We start from the raw sequence: 21,252 nt of genomic DNA, 5'->3' as shown, positions 1-21,252 counted from the left end.
TTTATTTTTTGACTCTTCTTTTTATTCCATTGTTCAACATGACTCTATGCCAGTACCACACTCTTTTGATTACACTCTGAAATAGACAAGGGACTCTTTCAACTCAATAGGAAAAAAAGGCTACAAAGTTGAATAGACATTTCTCCAAAGAAGACACAGAAATGGCCAATATGTGTGAGAAATGCTCAACATCCCTAACTATTGAGGGAATGAAAATCAAAACCACAATTAAATATCACCCAATGGCTTTAAGACAGGCTATTATTGAAAAAAAAATACAAAAGAATACAAGTGTCAAAGAGGATGAGGAGAAATGAAAACTCTTACACATTGTTAATAAGAAAGTAAAATGGAGCATTTATTATGGAACAACAATATGGACATTTCTCAAAAAATTAAAAACAGAAATACTACATGACCCATAAATCCTTCTTTTGGCAAAGAGTAAGATATATTAATACTATCATATAATTTGTAGCAAACTAGTTACAATAAACACAGTGTAGAAACAATCTCAATGTCAATTAACAAATGAAGATACAATAGTATGAAAATTCAATGGAATACTATTTAACCTTAAATATGGATATCTTGCAATATATGAAAAGATGGATGACACTTAAGGACAAAACAAGTCAGTCACAGTAAGACAAATAGTGCATGATTCTATTTATATAAAGGATCTAAAATAGTCAAATTAAGTGAATCAAAAAATGAAATGCTCTTTGAGGCTGTGGGAATTGTGAATTAGAGAATTACTCTTCAATGGCATAAAGTTTCCATTAAGTAAGATGAGCAAGTTTTAGAGATCTTCTCTGTAACATTGTACCTATTGTCAACAGTCTTTTATTGCACACTTAAAATTTGCTAATAGGGTAGAATCTTTATAAGTGTTTAAATTTCTCACAAAAATAAAACAAATTAAAAATATAGTGTATTTTTATTAATTCAAGTAAAACATTAGAATTCTGAAAACATTCATTTATAACTAAAATATTTTCAAAATATATTTACTATATGAGTGTGATCAGAGTTAAGGACTTGGGTGAGTTTTAAAAGTTTTCATTTTAAAATGTCCATTAAGGAAAAAATATTAATAGAATGTGAAATCATATATGAAAAGTTGGAGATATATAATAAAGAATAAGCAGTCTGAGAGCAAAAACTTGTCCCATTATTTTTTGGGTGTTAAACATATTTGCAAATTGTTTATTTTTACTTACCTTTTTCAAAATCTCATTTGAACCACATTATAAGCCTAGAATTTCAGTGATAATTCAAATGTTACAAAGATTGTTCTTCTGAATGTCATTATATTTTTAACATCACAGGAAGAAGAAGGTTATGATAGAGGGTCTTTGTGTGACTATTAAAGAAAGATGCTAAATTCCTGCTTTTGGGGTCAGGTCAAGTTTTTCTCTGAATGCAAATATGGATTGTAAATACTGTCTTTTATTGAAGATTTGCCCTAGATACTAGTTACGCAGAAGTATTTCTACTTTTTCACTCAAGTTTTTGTAATCTAAATTACATTTTTTAAACAGGAAATCAAGGAGCAGTAATAGAAAGTGAGAGGTATGAAATTATGCTATGACCATTCTTGCATGGAAAATAATTGCTAATCAAAAAGATGGCAAAAATGTGTCTACTATTTAAGATTATATTAACGAATTGTTTAGATCATATAGATGTCATTTCAATTATCAGAGAGCATTTTTAAATATGAATTTTAATATCAGTAATAAGTGAATATTTTTTTTACTTCTTTCAGAGAAATTATTATAAATTTATGTTTGGAAGCTGAACAAATCAAGTAGTTTTCAAAGCTATAGTTCTTTTGAATAATAGTCTTCTTTACTCCTACATAGTGCATAAGAATCCCCCTCCTTCAAACCTCTGTTTCTCTGTCTTTCATATTTCATTTAGCATGTAGTATTATTTTTCTCCTGGTTTTTCAAAATGCATATATTACAGGGTGTAAGGTCATTTATAAAGTAATAGCTGGGTATTAAGAAAATATGAAGAAGCAAGTTTCCATTTGAATGTTCATACATGATAAACCTCTTATGATGTGGAATCATACAGTGTTTGTACTTCTTTGACCAGCTTATTTCACATAGGATAATGTCTTCCAGGCTCATTTGTGTTGTCAAAAATAGCATAAATTCCTTCTTTTCAAAGGCTTAATAATGTTCCATTACACATTCTCATGGAATACATATACCATATTTTCTTTAACCACTCATCTGTCTTTGGAAATTTAGGTTCTTTCCATACCTTGGCTATGGTGGTAATACCACAATTAACATGACAGTAATGATTTCTTCTCGAGATCCTGGTTTCAATTCTCATGGACCTACTCACAGAAGTGGGAATTATTTGCTAGTTCATTTTTAATTTTTATCAGACCTCCATCATGTTTTCAATAGTGGCTGTATCATTATACATTTCTACCAACAGCCTACGGGGGTCTACCTTCTCTACATTCTCAACAACACGGGTCTTTTGCTTTTTTTGTAATAATCATCTAACAGGTATGAGGAGATAGCATAGAGTAGTTTTAATTGGCACTTCCCTAATAATCAATGGTGTTGAGCATTTTTTTTCACATACCTGTTGTCCATATATATATATATATATATATATATATATATATATATATATATTAGAAATGTCTGCTCAAGTCCACTGGCATTTTTTTATTGTTTCTTCTTGTTTATTGAGTTTGCTATTGAGCTATGAGAGTTCTTATATATTTTTCAAATTAGTACCCTACCAGATATATGATTTGGAATATTTTTTTCTCTTTTTGTTTATTGATTTTTTTTCTCTGCTGTACAGAAGCTTTTTAGTTTGATAGACTCTGTTTACTTTTGTAGCCTATGCTTTCAGCACCATATTCAAGAAAAAAATGCCAGTATCAATAATAAGAATCTACTCCTCTAGAAATTTTACAGTTACAGGGCTTATGTTTAAGTCGTTAGTTCACTTTGAATTGACTTTGTGTATGATGTAAGGTAGGGATGTGATTGCTTCTCTTTTTTATGAATATTCAGTTTTTCTGATACCATTTATTAGTGAGAAAATTGTTTTCCTATTGTATAGTCTTGGCATCATTATCAAAGATCAGTTGACTGTATATACATGCATTTATTCCCAAATTATTGATTCTGTTCCATTAGTCTATGAGCTACCAATATCTATGGGAGGAAACATACAAGAGATAATGTTACAATTTAAGTATATGGGTACAGAGTATCCATACATGTCTTTGGCTACTTGGTTTTTATGTTACTTTTAATAAAGTCTTGTTGTGTAGAAATGATGTTTGATTAAATGCAAAAACACAAAGTCAAGGCAAGTTTTGAACTCCCAAGCCTAGTATCCCTTGAGAGAAAAAGTGGAGCATGTTCTATTAACAACTTTACTAGGTAAATTATACTTAATTGCAATCTGATTGATCTTTATTAAAGAAAGAGTGGGTCATTAGAAGAAAGGTTGACCATGCATGGATGCTTACAGACAAACTTCCACACTGACTCTCAAAGCTTAGCACTAGTCAGAGGCAGTCCCAGCCAATGTTTGGGTATTACACTCCCATTGGCATTTACAGTTCCATCATGGAGATGAGCATAGCACTAATAGCAAGACACAATTCAGGACTCAAATACTGCAATGATCCTATACTCACCAAGCCACCTTTGCTTATTATTTGACTTCCTGCAGTTTTTGACTTCCCAAGTATATGCAAATCATACTGCTCTAGTTTTCTGGTGTGTCAAAATAATTATATTTCTCAAGACAAAGAAATAAATTGATATGAGAATTTTATCCATCAGTATTCTGAGCTTGCATAAAATGAGAACCCTTGTAAAGAAACAGGTCCTCTCTTATGCTAAATCATATTGAGCAGTAGGGGTGGCATAATGATAGCAGCACTAAGATAATGCTGCTGCATAAACTCTTGGAAATGACCAATTTAGATTTCCACAGTACCAGCTCTCTGTATTACTCACTTTGCCTTGTGTTGTTTCATACTTCAGTTTATTACTGAAATATAGAACAATTGTAATTTCCTCTTTCATTTGTCATTATACTAAACCATAATTGTTTTGCAGTAACAAATATTTATTAAAGGTGTATTAGGTATGAGTTGTGATGTTAATAAAAGAGCAGTGACAGAATAGACATCATCTTTGCCAGCAAGACATTTCCACTCTACTGGCTGGAGATGCAAATGACTCTATAATATTATAATGTAGAAAGTATGTGAAAGAGGCAGGAAAACCACACAGAAGGAGTCTTTAGCTTTGCCTGGGGGAGTCAGGAAAACTGCATCCCTGCAAAGAAGCTAATATCAGAATGAGAAAGAAGGATACACAGATGGATGTTTAAAGTCAAGGGCACTTTGAAAGCCATACTATTTTTTTTTTTTTTTAATTTTTTATTGTTGGCTGTTCAAAACATTACATAGTTCTTGATATATCATATTTCACAATTTGATTCAAGTGGGTTATGAGCTCCCATTTTTACCCCATATACAGATTGCAGAATCACGTCAGTTACACATCCATTGATTTACATATTGCCATACTAGTGTCTGTTGTATTCTGCTGTCTTTCCTATCCTCTACTATCCCCCCTCCCCTCCCCTCCCCTCCCCTCCCCTCTTCTCTCTCTGCCCCCTTTACTGACATTCGTTTGTCCCCCTTGTATTATTTTTCCCCTTCCCCTCACTTCCTCTTGTATGTACTTTTGTATACCTCTGAGGGTCTCCTTCCATTTCCATGCATTTTCCCTTCTCTCTCCCTTTCCCTCCCACCTCTCATCCCTGTTTAATGTTAATCTTCTTCTCATGCTCTTCGACCCTACTCTGTTCTTAGCTACTCTCCTTATATCAAAGAAGACATTTGACATTTGTTTTTTAGGGATTGGCTAGCTTCACTTAGCATAATCTGCTCTAATGCCATCCATTTCCCTGTAAATTCTATGATTTTGTCATTTTTTAATGCAGAGTAATACTCCATTGTGTATAAATGCCACATTTTTTTTATCCATTCATCCATTGAAGGGCATCTAGGTTGGTTCCACAGTCTAGCTATTGTGAATTGTGCTGCTATGAACATCGATGTAGCAGTGTCCCTGTAGCATGCTCTTTTTAGGTCTTTAGGGAATAGACCGAGAAGGGGAATAGCTGGGTCAAATGGTGGCTCCATTCCCAGCTTTCCAAGAAATCTCCATACTGCTTTCCAAATTGGCTGCACCAATTTGCAGTCCCACCAGCAATGTACAAGTGTACCCTTTTCCCCACATCCTCGCCAGCACTTGTTGTTGTTTGACTTCATAATGGCTGCCAATCTAACTGGAGTGAGATGGTATCTTAGGGTGGTTTTGATTTGCATTTCTCTGACTGCTAGAGATGGTGAGCATTTTTTCATGTACTTGTTGATTGACTGTATGTCCTCCTCTGAGAAGTGTCTGTTCAGGTCCTTGGCCCATTTGTTGATTGGGTTGTTTGTTCTCTTATTGTCTAATTTTTTGAGCTCTTTGTATACTCTGGATATTAGGGCTCTATCTGAAGTGTGAGGAGTAAAGATTTGTTCCCAGGATGTAGGCTCTCTATTTACCTCTCTTATTGTATCTTTTGCTGAGAAAAAACTTTTTAGTTTGAGTAAGTCCCATTTGTTGATTCTAGTTATTAACTTTTGTGCTATGGGTGTCCTATTGAGGAATTTGGAGCCCGACCCCACCGACTGTAGATCGTAGCCAACTTTTTCTTCTATCAGACGGCGCGTCTCTGATTTGATATCAAGCTCCTTGATCCATTTTGAATTAACTTTTGTGCATGGCGAGAGAAAGGGATTCAGTTTCATTTTGTTGCATATGGATTTCCAGTTTTCCCAGCACCATTTGTTGAAGATGCTATCCTTCCTCCATTGCATGCTTTTAGACCCTTTATCAAATATAAGATAGTTGTAGTTTTGTGGATTGGTTTCTGTGTCCTCTATTCTGTACCATTGGTCCACCCGCCTGTTTTGGTACCAGTACCATGCTGTTTTTGTTACTATTGCTCTGTAATATAGTTTGAAGTCTGGTATCGCTATACCGCCTGATTCACACTTCCTGCTTAGCATTGTTTTTGCTATTCTGGGTCTTTTATTTTTCCATATGAATTTCATGATTGCTTTCTCTATTTCTACAAGAAATGCCATTGGGATTTTGATTGGCATTGCATTAAACCTATAGAGAACTTTTGGTAATATCGCCATTTTGATGATGTTAGTTCTGCCTATCCATGAACAGGGTATATTTTTCCATCTTCTAAGATCTTCTTCTATTTCTCTCTTTAGGGTTCTGTAGTTTTCATTGTATAAGTCTTTCACCTCTTTTGTTAGGTTGATTCCCAAGTATTTTATTTTTTTTGAAGATATTGTGAATGGAGTGGTTGTCCTCATTTCCATTTCAGAGGATTTGTCGCTGATATACAGGAATGCCTTTGATTTATGCGTGTTGATTTTATATCCTGCCACTTTGCTGAATTCATTTATTAGCTCTAATAGTTTCTTTGTAGACCCTTTTGGGTCTGCTAGGTATAGAATCATGTCATCTGCAAATAGTGATAATTTAAGTTCTTGAAAGCCATACTATTTTGCAGGAACTGAAAGTGCTTTAACTCATCTCTTTAAAAATGAAAATCAGAATGGAAAATAAACCCAAGATACAGTTAAAGAAAGTCAAGTGTGTAGAAGGCTTTATGTACATACTAAATAGCATTTATTATCTTAGGCAATGGGCAGGTTTCCTACAGAAATTCAGGGAGAGAATAGAGGTTTTGATGGTTATTGAAAGAGTCTGCATTACAAATTTATTTGATACTGTTCTTGTTAATATTTGTAATTTTTTCTTCACAGATGGGTTATGAACATCAGGATATCCATATATTAAGTTGATAATTAATTTTGTTTTCTTCCAGTGTCATGATATTTTTTTTGCAGTGGAAATTCAATATATAGGGCTGGGATATATCACAGTATTAGAGAACTTATCAAGCATACCTGAGGCCTGATTTAGATCCTCAGCACAGGGTGGGAGCAGGGGACAGGGGAGCAAGAGATTCAATATACACAGTCACATATCATTTGAGGATGGGATGTGTTCTGAGAAATGTGACCTTAGTTGATTTTGTCCTGTGAACATCATAAAAAATACTTTCACAAACTATGATGGCCATGATATCAAGAGTTGATGTAATTTTATGAAAATACTGTCACTATATATGGTTCATCATTGACTGACAAGTCACTAAGAGGCTAATGACTTACCTTTAATTATTATTAATTAAATAACTTGATATAATAATGAAAACTTAAGTATTCCAATTTAGTGAACACATGTATTGATTATAATAATTTAAAATGTTTTTTAGATGATAATTTTACTTAGACTAACTCTTAATCTGATCATGCTGCTATAACAAAACATCATAAACAGGATGTCTCATGAATAAAAAATATGTATTTCTCAAAGTTCCCAATCAGAAAGACCAGGATCAAGGTGCTGGCAGATTCAGTGTTGGGTGACAACTGACTTCCTCATGAATGTGATGTCTTTCTGCGTCCTTGCTTGAAGGATGGGAGAAGTTCCCTCAATCCTCATTTAAAAGGGCTCTAATTCCATTCATGAGGTTTCTGCTCCATGTCCTAATCATTTCCCAAAGATGCCACCTACTCATATCACCCCAGGGATGAGGATTTCAAGACATAAATTTTGAGTCACATAAACATTCGGATCACAGAACATATTTTTAAAAACTATGACTAATTGAATTAAGTCCAATAAATAGAAGCCAAAATAGTGCTATGGAAAGTTTTAATTGAAACATTGGATGGCAAAATCCTCTACAAATTAAGTGATGAAAGAAAGCTCATGCTATTTAACAGACAAATAGATGATGGATTGGTAAACATAAAAAAATATCCAGACAGAATATCATCATTCTGACAGAGAAAATGTGTTAATTACATTCTTATCTATGAATCTGTGTCTTTGATTCTTTCTAGTAACAAAGAGTTAAAGAGAGAGGCAGAATGAAAGAGAGAGAAGAGGTGATCTACAGATCAGCCATATCCACGTTAGAATCAAATTTTCTGCTTAGGTGCTTGGATGACAAATTTGAATAACACTGTCAGACTCCTTTTGCTGTACCAGTTGATGGAGCACCTGCTTACTGAATATCTTAGGTCATTATTATTATTTAATTAACTGAGGTGGTAGGACTGTTAATCCATCACTTTTGCAAAGTTGGTGGATGCCTTAACTACATCATGCAGTTTCCTTTGCAGATTTTTAAACTCCTTGCATAGGATCTTCCTAACAGACCAATATATTTTCATGAAATACTCAATACCACAGTGTTATTTTTTTTTCCTATAGAGATCAAGATATTCTTGAAATATTTACTGCTTCTAGAAACTATAAAGTACAGGTAAGAGCTATAGGACAGTGTCCATTCATTTAAGAAAGCAGATTTGAGGAAATTTTGAACTTCCTCAACAAGGACAATGATGTTGAAGATGTTCCACTCCTAAAATTGGTGATAAAATCACATTACTATTTCTCAAGACATTTACATGCAGCAAAATCCACTTTAATGAAAACCTTTTCCTGTATTCACATTGCTGCCATGGCACAATTTGTATTTAGTCCAAACTAGAAAATCCATTTGGTTTAAGGTATGATTTTCTCATTTGATGTCTTATTCTAAGGTTTAAAATATGAATTTAATTTTAATTCTTCAAACAACGTGATGCTCCCTCTCATAAACATTCTGTGTGAATAAATAAACTCCTATGGAAACTATTTCAATCAGGTCGACTTTTTGTTGAAGTAGCATTTTTCCATTCTGCTAAAGTTCAACTGACGTTGACTTTACTGAACGGGCTGTTGGGAAATTGCCCTCGGAGCTTTATATGGGACTGCTACCGTCTTAGTAATGAAATGTTGTATTGTGAAAGTCACGCTCAGGGTGTTGAATCTGTTCCTAAGTGACATTGTTGGAGCATAACATACATTTAGTTACCTACCTGACAAGTTGTCTATTTAACAGAGAAAAAATGATCTGACTATGATTGATGACACAGCTGCCCCTTCTCAGTGATGGGGAAAATAAGCTGAGTCAAAACAGATCTGGCTGCACCAGGACAAACCTGTCTGCAGTGCAGGTCCCTCATTTCTCTTCATTTGGATAGAAGGCTTTCCTCTGAGTGTATATTCTCAGAGTGTCCAATCTGCCCACCACTGTGTTTATTGTTTTCTTCTTTTCACTTTGAAATTACTTTAGAGGCATTATTCTACTCTGGTCGGCATTAGAGCAAAGCTTTTCATACATTTTTAGCTACACGCTCTCTAGGTCAAGGACAACAGTGTTGAAAATTAGAATCTTTGGTAAGGAGTACTAACTGAATTATTTACGTTTTGGCTACAAGTTTTTTCTGATCTCTGACACTGACTTGCTCTCCTTTTTTCTGTTATCACTGAAGTAAACATTCTTTGGATACCTGCCTTGTAACTGTCATGACATATGTTACTATTGGAGCCCAGAGGAATGTTAAAACTTGTCCAAAGACTAGGTTCAAGCTCCAAATACTAGTATATTTGACTACGTTGTCACCTTTGCCTTAAGACTTTTTGTTTTCTCCTATTAGAGTATATAGGTTACCTTAAAGGTCACTTTATTGGTGGATACAAAAAAGGGGAAATTGTGTTATAAAAACCAAAGCTAGTTGTTCCCTTTACACTTATTCCTCAGGATGGACAATATTCAGAGGATATGTATTACTATGGCAGTGCAAAAAACTGATTTGTGTGGATTAGAAAAATATAATTCAAACAGTCACAACAAGCATAAGTATGAAATAATTTAAAAGGCATTTGTTCATATATGTAGAACATTTTTACTTAAAAAACATCATACATATAGTATTTGTATTTTTTGTCTTTTTTTTTACTTTAATTCATCTAAATTCAAGTGCAGCAGCCAGAATTTCTGGGATTTAAATCAGAATTCATGGAAATGTACATTGTATTCAAACATACACACATGAATTAATGTGTGTACTCTGTTAGAATAAAAGTTCTAACAACAAATACAGAATTTGAAGACAATTTTAGAAATGTTATAAAACCACATTGAAGAAAGAAAATTCGATAATTTAAAAAGTGAAAGGATAATGCATTGCTAAGATAATGCATTGCTCTTCAACTTGTTTGGAACTCGTGGGTCAGTTATACTAAAGAAACCCTCATCAAAGAATATTTGCAAAAACTACTTCGTATTTTCAAAAATCACATGCAAATTTGGTATGCATGTATTTTTGTAAACCTTATTAAACCAGAATTGGTAAACATAGTTTATGATATGTGAGTTAACTACTTTATTTATAAATGAGACACAAATAGAAAAAGGTCCTTTGGTTTTCTTTAATAACTGTCACAGAAAATCTGTTCAGAGACAGCAATCTCTGTAAACACATACACACAATTAAGGATTACTAAGTGGAATATGCCTTTTATTTACAAAAATGTCCCAAGCAATGCTACCACAAAGGGAAACTCACTTTTCATCCAAAGTGAAATCTTTTTCTTTCTCATTACTCTTTTACTGGTTTTGTAAACAGGATGGCAATTAAGCTTTACATAATTTATTCATAGGTTTGCTTTATTTTCAGTCAACATATAGGTGTTAAATGCTGATATATATCAATGTGAAACATGATGAAGACTTTTCTTCAGAGCATGTATTTTAGTGGAGGAAGGCACAGGGTTAGTCATGTTGTGCACCTGCACAAATGAAGATACAGTTTGTCAGATGATGATGACATGATAGTGAAAAAGTATGACAATGTTTAAGGAAATACTAATGTACATCAGTGATGTTGTGTCAATGTGGTACTAACATCTCTAAGTGATTGGGGATGTCCTTTCTTACAAGCTGATAATTAAGTAGTAAGTGAAAAAGTGAGCCATGTTTACATATAGGGAGTACTTTCTGTATAGGTGAAACAGGAAATCAAAGCCCTAAGGATGAAAGAATTCTTGCTTTGTTTGAGGAAGCATGGCAAAGGAATTCCAGGATCTAAATATTACAGAATAACTGATCATTCTTGATAACTGCTGTTTAGTCAACACAGGAGGATATAGGTGGACATATCATATTGAATTTATGTCTTTGTATTCAGGTTTAAACATACACACACATACACACACACACATCTCAAAAATGAGTCAATGACCTAAAGGGATAATGAAAAGAATGTAATTAAACTATAATTATAGATGTAGTGAGCGTCTATGTAAATTAGATTCTTCTACATGCAGCCATGTTTCACCCCTTCTCTTTCTTGGAGGGCATCTGATTTGGATAGTGGGCTGTCACATTGCTTGGAAGGACATGTTCAACTTGAGAAATAGTAACAAGTTGTCAAAGTAACTGAAACAAAAGTAGTCATTGGGTGAGCAACTTAAAATAATTTTGCATTAAATATTTTGTGAAACAAAAAAGTCAGTCTTTAATTTAGCTATTTTCCCCTTACTTCCTGTTAGAAGATGGTTTAGTAAACTGTCATGTAGTAATCTGATGATCTAAGCTCAGAGAAAAGAGTCTTAAGTTTGAAGTTTTAGTGAATTAGTATTTGTTAAGCCATCCTTTTTAAACCATAAACATGTTGATATTTGTCACTCAATCATTTATTCATTCACTCAACCAATATTCAGAAAACAATTTCTGCATATTTACCTTGTGCCAGTGCAGAGAAGAATTAAGAGTGGAGAGATGAAGGAGATTAAACAATCAAGTTTTTTAAAGGTGCTTGTTCTCAGATGATTATATTTACTCTATAGAAGTGAAGATTTATAATTTTTTAAAGAGTATACATTTTATTCATACATTTTATTTTTTTATTTATTTTTATGTGGTGCTGAAGATTGAACCCAGGGCCTTACATGTGTGAGGCAAGAGTTCTACCTCTGAGCCACAACCCCAGCCTTTGAAGATTAATAATTTTTTAAAAACTTAAAAATTGTAGATGGACACAATGCCTTCATTTTATTTATTTATTTTTGTGTGGTGCTTAGAATCGAACCTAGTACCTCACACATTTCAGAAGAGCACTCTACCACTGAGCCACAACCCCAGCCCTGGAAATTTACAATTTTAAATGCAACATCTCAAGAGTTTATAAGGCATCACTTCTAGATTTACAATAAGGAAAGATGGAACAACCAAAATTCAAGTTTCTTTGACCTTTCAGGAAACTGAGGTTGCCAGCCCAATGCTTTCCTGAAAGAGTCAAAACTGAGCTAGTCTTCGATGAAACAAATGCCTCTGGAGCCGTAGACAGGTAGAAAGATTTAAATGGCAATTTTTACAAGTTCGTTGAGGTTGAAGGAATATGTGTCCGAATACAAAACTCCTAAATACCACAGACTTAGAGAAAAACAATATATTATAGCATTTTCTTTCAAGAAACACATTAGGATCTGTCATGATTTGAATATGAGGTTCCCCCAAAAGCTGTTAATGCAAGAATGTTTGGAGGTGAAATGACTGGACTGTGAGAACTGGAACCTAATCAGTCCCTCCTAGTTTGAATGACTAAGTGATAACTGTATGTAGATGGGGCATGGCTAGAGGGGGTAGGTCACTGGGGTATGGCCTGAAAGATTTCGTTTTACCCATGTTCACTTACCACCCCCTCTCCTCTCTGCCCCAGCCATTATGTCCTGAGCTATTTTCCTCTGCCATGGCCTTCCACCATGACATTCTACTTTACCTTTGGCCAAGAGCAATGGACTCAGCCAATCATGGACTAAAACCCTACAACTGAACACCAAAATAAACTTTCCCTTCTCTAAGTTATTCTTGTCAAGTATTTTGGTGAAAGTGATGCAAATCTGATTAGCACAGGTATCATGGTAAAGATCTAGAGAAAAGCTCATCATAGCTCTGGCAGGAAGAGAGGAGGAGTGATCACTGTGAATACAACCAAATAATTCTCCATAGCAAAGACCTGCGTGTTACCAGACAAGACTGCAGAGCTTTGTCACAGTTGAGGGGAAGAGAATTCCTTGCATTAACCCCCCTATAGCCTTCAAAATTTACAAAATGGGAAAAATAATGGACAAGAATGAGGACTTCAAAAACATGTTGGAAATGTGGCAATCTGCAGAATGCAGGAATTAGTGAGAGGGGGAGAAGAAAAATAATAAATTAACTATAATATTGAAGAAAAACTTTGTATTTTAGGTACCAGGGATTGAACCCTGGGACTCTTACCCATTCAGCCACATCCTTTGTCATTTTAAGGTTTTGAGACAAAGTCTTACTAAGTTGCTGGGGTTGACTTTGAACTTGTGATCCTCCTGCCTCAGCCTCCTGAGTCACTGGGATTACAGGCGTGTGTCACCACACCCAGCAGAAAAATTCTTTTAGAATATTTAAACTATTTTACTTCTAGAGAATTTTGAAATTCATGGCAAAATGAATAGAGAGCAGTTTCCACATACATGCTGCACAATCTCTTCCACTATTAATATCTTATATCAGAGACATATATTTGTAAATAAACCTATATCAATAAATTATTATTGCCAAAGTCCACAGTTTACATTAGTGTTTATCTCTGGTCTTCTATGTTCTATGGGTTTGGAAAAATTTATAATGATGCTTATCCACCATTGTAATATCATACAGACTTATTTCTCTGCCCTAAAATCCCTAGAAATAGCATTGAAAATTAAAGTACCAAGCACAGACTTACTACAAAATAGTGTTTAGTTGGAAGATTACAGAATATACTTAGTTTCCCATTCCTTGCTGTTATATGAGCTGGGTTCTAATATCATAACAGTACATTATTGTGTAAACACCTTTAATATAAAAGGTGCATGTTTAAGTGAGTTCCAAAGAGGTATATGTATAGAAGCTGAAGACGAGGGGGGACAAAAACAAGAACAGTAGAGGAATTTGAAGCCTTGAAACCCATAGCTATAGGGAACAGACCAACTGATAGCCAAATGAGCTTAAATTCTCACACATAAGGATAATTTATTTCAATTACTATTGATGTCCAGTTTTCAACAAGAAATTAGAAAGATATCATAAATCAAGGGAGAAAATGGTATAGAGCTATGCCTCCCATCAGAACAGAAACAGACTCACAGAAAACATACAATTTGAAAAAAAATAGAAATTTTTAAAATAACCAATGGTTATGTTAATAATAGCTCCAAATAATTTATGTATAACTCACAAAAAGAGATGGGTGGTATAAGGAGAGTAATGGAAACTTTAAAAATAAACCAAACTTTATATAAATAAGAAAAAAATCTTTTGACAGAATACCTGTAATGGATTCATTCATCCATAGAGTCAGTACTCTGTTGTAGTATTACTATGATACATACAAAGCAATGTAGTGTTATTTGAATACATACTGATATTACTTTAAAATGTATGTTATCAACATTAGTTCACCCATTACAAATTTTTAAAAGCATGATTAGTAAGCTAAGAAAGGACATAAATTGAAATTGTATAAAATACTCAATGAAAATCCATAATCCTAGCCAGAGTCATGGAGCAAGAAGAAGAGAGAACATCAGAATTCGAAAAGAGGAAGTCAAATTGTCACTGTTTTCAAATGGCAATGTATAGACAATTACAGATACCCTGCCAAAATATTATTATAATTAATAAGCAAATTTAGCAAAGTTTTAGAATACAAAAATAACATGCAAAAATCAGTAGTGTTGCTACATGTCCAAAGCAAATGATCTAAAATAGAAATTTAGAAGATGATCTTATTTTAAATAGCTATTGAAAAGAACAAAATTAAGAATAAATTTAACCAAATAGGTGTAAGATCTCTAAAATGAAAACTATAAAACATTGAGGAAAGAAATCAAAGAGGACACAAAAACTAGAAAAAAATCCTTGTTCATGAATTGAAAGAATTTATATTATTAAAATACCTATACTACTCCAAGTGATCTATAAATTCACTCTTCTGCTTGTTAAAGTGACAATGATATTCTATATAGAATGAGGAAAAGGAATCCTAAAAGTTGCATAATTAGAAAAAAAGGTAAAAATTAAATCTTAAGCAAAATGAGCAAAGCAGGAGAAAATACACTGATAGACTTCAAAATAAAAGTATGAAGCTATAGTAATCAAAACAGAATAATACTGGCATCAAAAGAGAAAATGAAACAGAATACAGAGCTTAGTAGTAAACCCACACATCTACTGCCAACTAGTTCTTGAAGTTGAGGAACAAGATTTGAAGAGAGAATAACATTTTCATAAACAGTGCTTGGAAACTTGTGTATCCACATGCATAATAATGACACTAGACCCTTATCTTTTATGATTTACAAACATCAACTCAAAATAGATTAAAGACTCAAATATAAAACCTAAATCAATAAAACCACCATGAGAAAACAGAAATGCTTTAGGACTTTGGAATGGGCAAGGATATTATTTTTGCAAGATTTCAAATGCAAAGAAATCAAAGGCAAAATGTGTAACTAGGATTATGTCAAATAAAAAGCCTTTGCACAGTAAGGGGATCCATCATCAGAGTTTAAAGACAACCTACAGAATAAGGGTAAATATTTGCAAACTAAACACCTGATGAGGGATTGACATCTCAAATATATAAGGAACTCCAAAAATTTAATAGCAAATAAACCAAATGACTCAATGAATAAATGAGCAATGAATTTCAATGGACGGTTCTCAAAAGATGATGTACAAATCCCCAAAGTATATATGCATAATGCTGAACATCATCAGGGAATCCAAGTCAAAACCACAATGAGGTAGCTAGCACCTTACCTCCTAAGATTGGTTATTATCATACATAGAAAACACAACAAGTACTGGTGAAGATTTGTTAAAAAGGAAACTATTGCAGTCTAGCTGAGAGTAAAAAGTAGTGCAGCCACTATGGAAAACATTCTGGAAGTTCCTCAAAATTTTCAATTAAAAAATAGAACTATCTGCCGCAGTCTGGCTAGGCACAAAATCATGTGCCACTCACAGCCTTGTAGATTCAAACAGCAATTCTTTATTCCCGAACTCACACCGGCACTCTACAAGCATGTTCTGGGGAAAATCCACCAGCACTCTGCTCTGCATCCCAAAATACTCTCTGAATCCCAGGAGAACTCAACGGGAACTCAAGGAGGGGCGCCTGAGGCAGCAGGATACGCCCTATTCCCAGCAGGATACACCTTAAACCTGGAACCGCCATAAACCCAGATCCGCCCTGGTCCTTGAGCAAGGTCACCTTTCATGCAATGTCACTGCAAATGCCCTGGGTCCAAGGCAAGCCCATTTCCACAATGGAGAGTCCTCCCTCTAAGCAACATGGGGTAGGCTGAGAAGGAAATTGCCATCCGTCATTCTTACTTAGCTATGGCTCTCAGCAACTATCATGTGATATCCATCTCACTCCTTAGTATATGTGTAAAGGAAATGAAATCAGTGCGGCAAAGAAATATCTAAATTCCCATGTTTACTGCTGTACTGTTCACAATGCTAAGAGATGTAAATAATTCAAGTTTCCAAAGGATGAATGGATAATAAAAATGTGGTATATTATGCAAAGGAATAATATTCAGCCATAAAAAATTAAATCTTAGCACTTGGGAAAACATGGATGGAATTTTAGATATTTATGTTAAGTGAAATAAGCAGCCACAGAAAGACAAACGTTGCATTATCTCAAGCATACATGGAATCTATAAAAGTTGTTCTCATAAAAGCTAAGAGTAGAATGCTGGTTAAGAAAGCCTGGACAGAAGAGGGGTAGGGGAGGACAGGTGATTAAAGGGTACTAAGTTACACATAAATAGGAGCAAGACACTGCTGTGCTATTGCACAGTAGAGTGACTATAGAAACAATGATATATGATACAGCTCAAATGCCAATAGAGAGGATTTTGAAGTTTTCAGCATGAAGAAATATTTGATAAATATTTGAAGAGATATATTTAACCTGATTCAAGAATTATGCAATGCATACGTATATTAATACATGACATTATAACACATTAATACATACAATTTTTGTTTTATGCGTCAATTAAAATACATTTAATTTAATAAACATATATTAAAAATCATAAATAATCTATCACAGAAAAATCTTGTAATACTTGTGGCATATAACTTCTGTTCAATTATTATTTCTTCCACTAAATTTTCTTGGTCAGTGGTTTATAATCTTTTTCTTTTTAACTCTGACAAATTAAAAATAAAAATAATTATATATATATATATATATATATATATATATGTTTAAAATATAGTAATAAACAAGACTAAAGGTCCATGGTACTAATCGATTTTTAAAATGGTAACTGTTAATCTAATTATATTATTAATCATTTTAAAGTGAATATTTTATAACAGGTAAAACATAGATTGAAATTACACATTTAAAAAACACTCAAGGACAGTAAATTAAATTTGAATATGAACACTTAGATGATTAAAGTTAGGGAGAAAAATATATCATGTTGTCCCTAAAATAAATAGTAAACTCTTTAGAGTCAGGCTTGGAATTTCCCTGACTGATGAGGTACAGTTCTAAATAAAATCAATAAAACCTGCTAGAGGACCAAGAAGGGCTTTGTGCTCAACATGCAGGTTAAAGGGGTTTTCTGTGTGAATGATGCTCTGAAGTAATTACTGTTTGAGGAATTAAGGCATGGCTGTGGAGGTGGTGGTGGCGGTGATTTCTTCCAGTCATGAAACAGAATGGCAACATGCGGCCCTTGCCTGAGATTGTTCGTTGATATATTAGGCTCCCTGATGTCTACTGAGGCTATGGATTTGCTATTGGGATCAGAAGTCATACCTTTTACACGAATGACCCTGAAGTAGTTGTATCCTCAGTTGGTGTTGGAGTTGACATCAACTATGGTATCTACTTCCAAGAACCGAATTAGAGGAAAGTGAAGTCCAGCCCGTGAAGTAGCAACTCACCAGGCTACTATTGGAATGGGATCTAAAGCTGTGATTCCAATGAATGCCAAAGAATTGGAGGAGGCCTTGGAGATGGGTGTGGATTGGTCCCTAAGAGAAGTCTATGCCTGGGCTCAAGGTAAGGAGCACTGTGAGTAGTTTGGAAGCATGCTGCAAGCTGATGGGCCAAAAAAGAGTCTTTCCTCAGTTGGGGACCCTGGGAGCAGGAAACAATTATGCAGGAACCCACGTTGGAAAATGGTGCTGGGAAAATTGGAAATCCATATGTAACAAAATGAACTTATACCCTTTATCTCACCCTGCACAGAACTCAACTCAAAGTGGATCAAGGACCTAGGCATTAGACCAGAGACCCTGAGCCTATTAGAAGAAAAAGAAGGCCCAAATCAAAATCATGTTGGCTTAGGAACCAACTTTCTCAACAAGACTCCTAAAGCACCAGAAGTAAAATCAAGGGTCAATAAATGAAATGGTATCAAACTAAAAAGCTTCTTTACAATTAAAGAAAAAATCAAGAATGTGAAGAGAGAACCTACAGAATGGGAGAAAAATCCTTGCTAGCTGCACCTCAGATAGAGCATTAATCTCTAGGATATATAAATAACTTAACAGAAAAAGAAAGAAAGGATGGATGGAAAAACAAATAACCCAATGAATAAATGGGCAAAAACAAACAAAAAAAATAAACAAAAACAAAACAAAAAACTGAACAGACACTTCACAGAAGAATACATACATCAGTCAACAAATATATGAAAAAATATTCAACATCACTAGCAATTAGAGAAATGCAAATTAAAACTAGACTGATGGGCTGGGGATGTGGCTCAAGTGGTAACACGGTCGCCTGGCATGTGCGGGGCGCTGGTTCCATCCTCAGCACCACATAAAAATAAAATAAAGATGTTGTATCCACCGAAAATTGAAAAATAAATATTAAAAAATTCTCTCTCTCTTCTCTCTCTTAAAAAAAAAAAACTATACTGAGATTTCATCTCACTCCAGTCAGAATGGCAATTATCAAAAATACAAGAAACAATAAATGTTGGTGAGGTTGTGGGGAAAAAATACACCCATACATTGCTAATGGGACTGCAAATTGGTACAACCACTCTGGAAAGCAGAATGGAGATTCCTCAGATAACTTAGAATGGAATCACAATTTGACTCAGTTATCCCACTCCTTGGTATCTATCCAAAGGAGTTAAAATTGTCATACTACAATGATGCAGCCACATCAATATTTACAGCAGCTAAATTTACAATAGAGAAGCTATGGAACAAAACTAGGTGAATGGATAAAGAAAATGTGGTACAGACACACAATGGAATATTACTCAGCCATAAAGAAGAATGAAATTTTGGCATTTGCCAGTAGATGCATGGAATCGAAGACTATCATGCTAAGTTAAATTAGCCAGTTCTAAAACTCAAAGGCTGAATGTTCTTTCTGATATGCAGATGCTGACTCACAGTATGTGGAGGGAGGGAGGAGTGGAAGTTCACCAGATTGGACAGGGGGAAGGAGAGGATGAGAATGAGAAGGACAGTCAAATGGATTAAACATAACTTTCCTGTGTTCATATGTGAATACACGACCAGTGTAACTCCACATCATGTACAACCACAAAAATGGGAAGTTATACTCCTTGTATGTATGATATGTCAAAATACATTCTACTGTCATGTATAACTAAAAACAACAAACAAAAAAAATCCTTGTTGTGGATGAGATTTTTCAATGAGTATGTTGCTAAAAAATGGGCAACCAGCAAAAGGGACAGGTATGTGATGGTCTCCAGTGGAAGAAGAGTGTTGGGCCATCAAGTACCTATCAATGCACTGATAACTATGGAAAAGGCCATAAAGAGAGATAAGATTATAGTCAATGACCATCATTTGGCTTGTGCTCAAATTGCTTCTACAGAGGTTGAGGACCAGCTAAGTGGAATGACAACAGCTGAGAACATGTGTGGGGTCTACTGCTCTTCTATGACCTTCTTATCCCATTAGGCTTTCACCAAGGTCTTGAACATAACCCCTGATGGCTTGGACCTGTATGTGATCTATGAGGTTTCTCACAATATTGCCAAAGTACAGCAGAATGTGGTGGACAGAAAGGAATGGAGGCTGTGAAAGGATCAACCCATGTTTTCTCTCTGCATCCCCCCACCCGTTGACAGCCCACTCACTGGACAGCCACAGTTCACTGGGTAGCACCATGGAAACCTATAGTACTTATGTTCTTACTGGGGCTGAATAGGGCATGACTGAGATGGGACATCCTGTCATGGAGCAAGCTGTGCATGTTTCCAAGCAAACTCTCAGCATAATTTAGATTTCCATAATGTCTTAGACAAGTTGGCAGATATGAGGATTACAACTCATGCTGCTTCACCCAAGCTGGTTATGGAAGAGTCTCAGGAGTCCTATAAGAATGTTACTGAACTGGTGAACACCCACCATGGTTCTGGAATCAGAAATAAGCCATTAAACTAAGACTGATTATTATTATCGAAGGGTGGAAACTAGACCTCTGAACACCACTGACCCTCAGTGAAGTGGATGTGGACTGAAACACTCTTCAGTACAAGGCAGGGGACTTGGTGGGTTCCAAAGTGCCCAACTGAAACTGCTCATGCCAGAATGGCCTCCAGGGAGGGTGTTGCTTCCCAGAGTCAGTTTCGTAAAAAAAACCTTCCAGAGGGAGGTTATCCCACAGATTTCTAGAAAAATCTTTTAGGAGAAGGAAAAGTATCAAGAAACTGCCTTTAATCATCAGAATGAACTTCTTTACACCAGATTCTGTTTACTTTTCAATAGCTGTCATGAAGAACATTCTATTACATAAGATTTTGGATTAAAAAAAAAAAGGGATAAAATGGAAAAAAAGAAAAAAAAGGAGCTGGTATAGTTATTTTAATTTCAGAAAAAATTAGAGAAACAATATGAAATGATGAAGGATTCAATTATCCAAGAAGACAAAACAGTTGTAAAAATATATGCACCTAGAAGCATAACATGAAAGTACATAAATATATGAAACAAGTACTTCTGGAATTGAAAAGGGAAGATGTATATCCACTATTACAGTGAGCAACGCCAACCTTTCTCTATCAGAAACTGATAGGTCAGACAGGGAGATACTATAGCAATGCAAGTTTGGGCAATAAAATATCATTGAAACAAATAACACTG

At 34.7% G+C, this 21,252-nt stretch overlaps 1 pseudogene; it reads left to right on the top strand.

Annotated features, from left to right (window-relative positions):
- Positions 1 to 16,526: 16,526 nt before the first annotated feature.
- LOC114103210 (RNA-splicing ligase RtcB homolog pseudogene) lies at positions 16,527 to 20,594 on the top strand (annotated as a pseudogene).
- The last annotated feature ends 658 nt before the right edge of the window (positions 20,595 to 21,252 follow it).

Source organism: Marmota flaviventris, chromosome 12 (assembly GCF_047511675.1).
Source record: "Marmota flaviventris isolate mMarFla1 chromosome 12, mMarFla1.hap1, whole genome shotgun sequence".
Classification (NCBI taxonomy): Eukaryota; Metazoa; Chordata; class Mammalia; order Rodentia; family Sciuridae; genus Marmota; species Marmota flaviventris.
Note: the sequence above shows the minus strand (reverse complement) of the source record. Positions and strands in the feature narration are given on the sequence as shown.